We start from the raw sequence: 7,874 nt of genomic DNA on the forward strand, positions 1-7,874 counted from the left end.
CCTGGGCAAGTGGGAGAGAAGGCTTGTGTGTGCCCCCTGAGGAAAGTGTAAAGCCTTGTCTCTGTGGGGGAGCAACAGGTGACCAGCATTCCTCGGAGCCTGGCACCCATCCTCCCCTGAACCCCGACTGGCGGCTTCACCAGGTCAGGAAGTGTTTTTTTCGTGCCATTTGATGATGGTTGGGCCTTAGCTCCTCCTCTGGATGTTGAGAAAAGGGCTTTGGGCATTGCCAGCCACGATCAGGGTGGCCCCCCTGCTAAGTTTTAGAGCTGGGGTGTGCCTCAGCTCCAGGCCCACATGTGGGTCTCTACATCAGAGAGAAAAGCTGGCTCACTGGAGGTGGACTTCACCACTTCTACCCAGATCATTCACCTGCTTTCCAATACCTTAGATTCCTCTAGTGGGGATGTGTGTGTGCTGTGTGCAACTCTTTGCCACCCAATGGACTGAAGCCCACCAGGCTCTTCTGTCTGTGGGATTTCCCAGCTAAGAATACTGGAGTGGGTTGTCATTTCCTCCTCCAGGGATCTTCCCAATCCAGGGACCAAACCCACATCTCCTGTGTCTTCTGCACTGGCAGGGGGATTCGTTGCTGCTGAACCACCTGGGAAGCCCCCCTAATGGGGATAATGCCTTTCAAACTGGGGTCATCCCTTAGAGGCGGATGCTTTCAGAGGCAAGAGCTCAGTGAGCCAAGTCACTACACAGCCAAATAGGTGTGTGTGGTTTCCTGAGATCAAAGGGGTGTGTGTGTTTTTTCCTGAGATGGAAGGGGTGTGTGTGTGTGGTCTGCCCAGTGGACAGGCACGGAGCGGATGGCAGAGCTGCAGCTTAGAGAGTTGGGGATGGAGGTCAGTGAAAGAGGAAACAGGACAGCCTTTCCATCCAGTCTCTCTTTCCTTGAGGGTCCCCTGCATTGTCCTGAGTCATGTGAGAGTTGACACCTGTTCTAAGTCAGGTGGGGCCACCTGGCTCCGCTGCCTGACTAGGACCCTGTGGGTGTTAAGCCACGATATATGCTCCTGGGGTCTTGTTAAAACGCAGGTCCTGATCTAGGGCAAGGACAGGGCCCGAGATTCTGCACTTCTAAGAGGTTCCCTGATCGCGGTGACATTGCATGGGCCACGCATGGTGCCTCGCTGAGGGATGGTGGTGGGGTATCGTGGTGCCCACCAAGCGTGATGGGTGGTTTGCACTGCGGGGCTGTGTCTTAAGTGCCTGGCGGCCAGAGTGTCACTGGAGAAGATACGTGGCTCCTACAGGGAGCCCTCTGTGACAAGGGTTTCTCCAGAGTGTGGACGTTACCCCAGCTCCACAGAGGGGTGTCCCTTGTGTTTCTAATGGGTGCACACATGCTGAGGCGGGCAGTGCTTCTCCCCCTGTGATCACCCTTCCTTCGTCACTAGCTCAAGAGTCAGTTCATACCAAAGAGCACGTGACTGATAAGAGACATTCCCCCCGGGAAGACTGGGTCTTCACTGGAATTCAGCAGTGGAACTTAAGGATCAAGGCTCACTTCAGCTGTGAGCTGGGGTTGGAAGGCTTTTGGGACGTCACGCTAGTGTCCCAGATCGATGAAGGAGCCAAGGCAATGGCCAGCCTTGGCCACATGAGGCGGTGTCTGCTGTGCGGGTCTTCTCAGTGGACCAGGAGGAAGGGGAAGAGGTCAGGTCAGCCGTGTCTGGCAGTGGCTCCAGCTGTTGCTCGCGCCCCAATTGTGTCCAGCTTCAGACTCAGGCTTTCACATTCCCAGCCTCTGTTCTGCCCTTGAATGTCAGTTCAGTGGCTCTGACGGTGTCACCGGAAGTTCCCCTGCTCACACAGGCCTCACTGGTTGTTGTACCTTTCTTTGCACTTGAGAAGCTCTGGTACTTAAAGGACCCTTGCCTATCTTCTTTTCCTTCGTCTCACCCTTCGTTCCTCCTTTCTGTCTCCCTCCTCTGCTCCTACATCCCCTCAGTAAACTTCTCCGCTGTAGGTGTGGCTCTAATTTGGTTTTCTAAGCATGCACACCTCCTTGCTACATGTTCATTTTTTCTCTTCCCATTGACCACAGACCAAGAATTGGCTGGCTGGGTGGTGGTTTTTCAGTGAAATCTTCCTCTTTGGTGAAGTAAACATTTTGCACCGTCAGCATCCAGTTTGAGCATTGATTCACCTTGGGCTAATACCGCTCAGAGCTGGGTGTGGTCTCGAAAGTGTTCTGGAATCCAGTTGAGTGCTTCTGGGAGAATGGAGAGGTGGCTGGTCTCAGGGTCGGTCACTTGCTGATTGGGGCTTCTGAAAAGTGAGAGGTCAAGTCAAAGTGCTGTGTCTGGGGCTTCTGGGGCGGTCCAGGGTTTAAGACTCCGCACTCGCAGGGGGCACGAACGCGTGCAGGGGGCACAGGTTCCATCCTTGGTTGGGGAACTAACATCCCACGTGCCTCACAGCGTAGCTGGAAAAAAACAAAAAGTGCCCACCAAAAAGCCCTGCCACTTTGTCCACCGTCCTGCTGGCGCCATCACAGTTGGCTTTTCTTCCATAGGGTGATGGATGTGGTGTATTGCCACAGGGAGAACACTGGCCTAGAAGTGTGGACCGTGTGACTGGGGTCCATCCCCTAAAAGCAGCAGGGCGGGGGGAGTCCTGGAACCAATCCCCTGTGGGAACTGAGGGATGACTGTGTTTGGGACAGAGGAATCAGAAGCTTGAGAGGCAAGGGTGGGGAAGAAAACTTCTGTTTGGTTACCCATAGGCAGACTCACGCTGGGACTCCAGCGAAAACTTGGAGTTGACCTGACCTGGGCAAGGACTTACCACGGGCTTCTTCCCAAAGGACATCCTGAAGAAACTTCCCCAGGGTCTAGCCGTGCCGGTGGGACTGAGCCCCCGACAGCTTTGATCCCGGCGTCAAAGGGGGCACTGAACTATAGGAGGAGGGCCCAGGAATTGTCAGAGGTCTCACCCTCCCACCCAGCTCCTCACCTCCCACCCCCATCCCAGGGGAGGCCCTGGGCTCTCAGGAGGGGGAGAGAGAAGGGCCTGGGGTCCAGCAGGCACCCTTCAGCCAGGTTACCCTCCTTCCTGGGCCTGGTCGTCTTATCCCCACCATCTTGATTTTATTTTACATTGAAGGATAATTGCTTTACGATGTCGTGTGGGTTCCTGCAGCACAACAGCGTGAGTCAGCCTGAAGTATACATTTTTCCCCTCCCTCTGAAGCCCCCTCTCCGCTCTAGGTCATCACGGAGCACCGGGCTGAGCTCCCTGTGTTACACACCAAATTCCCTTCAGCTGCCTATTTTACACACGATAGTGTAGATGCTTCAGTGTTTGTCCTCACCATCTTTAAGGGCTTACCTTGTACCCTGTCTTTACCATTGAGGAGGTTACCAATAAAAGCTGTGGGGTCCCCTAGAACAAGTTTCCCACATCCTTGCAGCTTTGGAAGGCAGGAGGTTGAATGGCCAGTGGTAGAGTTTGAGATGCCGGCAGGGTGATTTGGGGACAGGGCTCTCCCAGGTGAACACAGCACTAGCCCGGGGAACAGTGTCTGCCCCCTGCCTTCTTCCCTTCCCAGGTAGTCTTCCTCTCGACTGCACAGGCCTTTCCTTGTCCTGCGGAAAATCTGACAGGAAGCTGACGCTTTCCTCGAAGGATGCTCGGAGCCAAGTTTGTTCTTCCTGTGCTCTATCTCTTCCTTTCTGCAGGGAGGGTACCCCACGAGCCCTCCTTTCTCAGCAGCCTATGAGATGACTTCTTGAAGCTCAAAGCTGTGGGCAGAGGAAGGAGCTCTGTCTGTGGCCACGTCATCATTTCTCTTCTGGGGAGTGGAGACTGCTTACCTTCATGTTACCCCGAAACCACGTGGGTTCCTGGCTGTGTTAGGCAATGAGATTCTGGATGAGTAGACAAAGGGATCTTGGGGCTGAAAAGGAGCCCATGGTCCTTCTGCCCCCTGCCCTGCACTCAGGACGTGTCAGCCCCGTCTTCAGGTGAAACAGCTAAGGCCCTAAGAGGTTGTATAACGTGCCCAGGGCTGCAGAGGGAGGTGGTGGTCAGGGCCAGACTGGAACCCACCAGCCCTGGAGCCCCTTTGAGCCCCAGGGCCGCTGCTACCGCGCCTGGCGTGCAGCCCTCATCCTGGTCAGGCTCAGGCTGAGCCCTTACCCTCCAGGGAGGGGCTACTGTGGTTCCCATTTCACAGACGAGCAGAGACGCTCAGAGATATTAATAAAACAGATACGTGTTGGTTCCCTATTTAAAACGCCCCTCCATCCCTCGTCTCCACCGTGAAGATGAAGTGAGTGATGACGTCACTGATCGGGGGGGGTACCTGAAGCCCCTCTTTCCCTCCCTTCAGTGCATACTCATTTTCCCTCCACCCCCCGGCTGATGCGAGTGGTCGGATGACCCCAGCAAACCTTGCTCAGCACTAGGGGCACCGAACTGGAGACCTGCCAGGCTAGACTGCACCCTGGAGCTGGACGAGGAGCAGCTGACAGGCGCAGTGGCCGCGACGGGAGAGTGGCTTCAAGTGGCTTGAAAAGACCCCTTTGGCCTCAGTGTTCTCATCTGGTGAGTAGCGGTTGGGTGCACTGGGGGTGGGACTTGGTTTGAAAGCTTCTAGGTCTGAAACTCCATTTTGGGAAACAAGTTCAGAGGGAGTGGAGGGGCCTGTGATGATCGAGATGGGACCCCAGGACTGGAGGCGTTTGGAGAGCAGAGCCAGAGTCATGGGCTGTGTCACGGCCCCCTCCACCTTGGGTGCCCCCCACCTCTGGACTTGCCAACTCCCAGTTCTAGCTGAAGCAGTGCCTGCTGTTCCCTCTGTGGAAACTAGAAACTTCTGCATCTGAGCTGGTTTAGGGCTTCTCTTGCCCTGCTGGACTTGGCTGGTGCACTGGGAAAGTTCCCTCATTTTCGTCTAAAAAAGATTTGCAGACTGGTGTCGAGGAGGAATGTGACAGGTGGGATCTCACACGTGGTGGGAGGAGGCGCCTGGCAAGGGTCAGAGGGTGTGGGTTGGGGATTTCGCCCCTGACTCACAGGGATCAGGGGAGAGGCTGGGGGTCGGTGGAGGGAGGCCAAGGAGACTTCCTGGGCCACCCGCTCTCTCTCTGCGAGGGTGATGGGGATACAGGGCTTGGGGACCGGAGTCCCCCCAGACTAGGGGTTCCACCTCTGCCCCACATAAGCTGTGGCCCCTCAGGCCAATAAGCTCTCCCAGCTGAACCTCTGTCCTTTGTCTCTAAATGAGGGCCTTACTCTAAAAGACCAGCCTTACTGACCTCATGGGAAGTTGTAGAGGTTAAATGCTAAGCAGGAGGATGAAGCAGTGGAAAGAGAGACTGAGGTGTGGGGACCAGGCACCCTGGAAGATTCTGCTTCCCCTGTATAGAGGTCTTTCGCTACCTTAACTCCTGTCGGGACCATTCGCTGGTTTTCTAAGCACGCACACCTTGCACTCACCTTCCCCACACAGGTGGGGATCCCTTATAAAATGCCTTCACGCCCTCTCTCTCCTAGTCTTCCTTGGCCCTCCGTGCACAATTCACCAAAGCCTAAGCAAGCCTGGTGGGCTCCATCCTCATCGATAGGTGGGGTTCGGTGAGAGCTGGACCCCCAGCTCACCTGTCCAGGGTTCTGCCCCTCATAAAATAAAGTCAGATAAGGTCTGAGAGGTCCCTGAGTCCATCAGAAAGTTTTCTCTAGGGAAACATCTCCAGTCTGAGCAGCGCTTTCTTCCTGGTGTCTGTTTGCTGGCTACCCTTTGCGATCACCTGGTGTCTGCTGGCACCTCCATTCCCCTCTGCTTGGAGCTCATCTTGCTGGAGCAAAGTTACTTAGGTATTTGCCTGCTGATGGGCAAAGACCTTCCAGAGCCCAGTGGTACAGAGTCCACTATCCCCTCCACTGCCAGAGGCATAAAACTGCAGAGACCCACCTGGATTTCCAGTTCATCTTCTGCACTTTCTGCCTGACTTCCAGGCCAAGCCAGCCTCCCAGGGCCTTGGGGCTTCGGTGCGACTGCTGGCTTCTTGGATTCCTTTCTCTGCTGGAAAGAGGAGGTGTTCTCCTTAGGACCCTGAGCCCCCTTGTCTGTCCAGAAGCAGTGTGAGGTACGGGCCCGCATTTAGACCTAGAGGTCTCCTTTGTGCTCTGGAGGAAGGCTGAAGCCCAGAGCATGTGAGCCGCTGGCCAGGTCACACAGCTCAGGGCAGGGCTGGAAGGAGTTTCCCCATTCAGAAGGCAGGGCTTGTGGGGAGATGCCTCACCTGCACTTTCTGATGTTTGAGGCTCAGGGAGCTGGAGCCCACCCTGGCCAAGCCCACCCAGAGTGTACTGAGCAGCTGCAGGCTGCAGACGGTCCCCAGGGCAGGCATGGCCTCAGCTGGCTGAGGACACACGGGCCTGGAGGAGAGAGTCTGGACCACGTGCCTCCCCTCCCCACCTTCCATCCCTGTGCCCCAAGCCCTGCAATCAGCCCTAGGGCTCCAACTTAGACCTGGGGCCGCAATTGCTGAGTAGAGAGCTTAGCCCCCCGTGTGCCTGCCTCCCCCAGCTAGGAGCGGTGGAAGGATGTGGGTGCTGTTTGCCAAGAATGTTCATTCAGAGGCGGAATGTTTGACAGTGGGGCTCCCCAAGTCCTCTGTCCCAGGCCTCGAGGAGGGATGAGGAAGCTGAACCAGCAAGGTCCCAGGACACTGTGTCTAGATGGCCCTGCAGACACTCAGTTGTCAGGGTGAGATAAACCCATAAAAACAGGTCCCTGCAGACGAGAGCCACCAGAGTGCCTGCCTGGGATTCATTTATTTGGCTGTGCTGGGTCATCATTGCTGCATGGATTTTTCTCTAGTTGCAGCGAGTGGGGGCTCATGTTGAGGAGCACAGGCTTGCAGGTACAGGCTCAGTAGTTGTGGCACACGGCTCCACTGCTCCTTGGCATGTGGCATCTCCCCAGACCAGGGATCGAACCCATCAGCAGGAGGATTCTTTACCAGTGAGCCACCAGGGAAGCCCCTGTTTGTTTTAAACAGCAGTCCTATCTCAGGGCAGCCCAGCCTCCGGGTGCTGATTAACATTCCTTGGGAACTAAAAATGCTCATGACGTCCTCTGGGTAGAAATCAGCAGCGGAGGTCAGATGCCCTGAGAGATGGCTGGGTTGGCCTGGGGCAGCCCCGTGGGGTAGCCATCTGCCCTCCTATCCCCAGGCATGCTCAGCCCTGAGTTTAGGTGGGAGGGAGGGGGGCGGCCCTGAGTCCTGCCTGCTGTTGCTGCTTGGAGGCCTCAGCCTGTCTGAGGTTTCCTTCCTCCAGGGACAGGATCACTCGATCTCACGAGCGTGTCCTGCCCTGGCCTTTGCTATTTTCCATAAGGGATTCTGCTCGGGCTCTCATAGACTCCAGCTGGTGGAATTTTCAGGCCTCTCCAAGGGAAGGCCATTTTTCAGATGAAGAAACTGCAGGAGAGAAGGCAGGGACCATCTCCAACAGAGGCTAAACGCCAGTGCTTTCTTCTGGGTGGTGGTGATGGCTCAGCTCAGCCTTTGCTAACGTGTGGGCTGCTCCCCAATTGCAGCCAGGTTCTGAGAGGAAGCAGAGGGGGCCCTGGGGCCAGGAGAGCTGGGGCCTGGTGCTGGCCCAGGTGATCACACACACCCTGGCCTTGGGGAGGTCACTCAGCGTCCCCTTGCTCAGGGCTGCCTCTGAGTGGCTTTCAGGATTAACTGAAGTTGATGGTGTGAAATTTTTTACAACCTGTCAAGTATCATGCAGATAACTATTTTTTGTACCCTGGCCAGCCTCTGCTACGTCAGATGTTCTCAGATGAAGGATTCGTCAACCATGTGGGGGATTCCATACCTGCCCCGGACCCCTTCATGACATGG

The 7,874-nt window shown here is 55.9% G+C and overlaps 1 pseudogene; it reads right to left on the reverse strand.

Moving 5' to 3' along the window:
• Positions 1-2,599: 2,599 nt before the first annotated feature.
• Positions 2,600-6,368, reverse strand: LOC120867766 (annotated as a pseudogene).
• Between the last annotated feature and the right edge of the window lie 1,506 nt (positions 6,369-7,874).

This window comes from Oryx dammah, unplaced genomic scaffold (genome assembly GCF_014754425.2).
Source record: "Oryx dammah isolate SB20612 unplaced genomic scaffold, SCBI_Odam_1.1 HiC_scaffold_9, whole genome shotgun sequence".
Classification (NCBI taxonomy): domain Eukaryota; kingdom Metazoa; phylum Chordata; class Mammalia; order Artiodactyla; family Bovidae; genus Oryx; species Oryx dammah.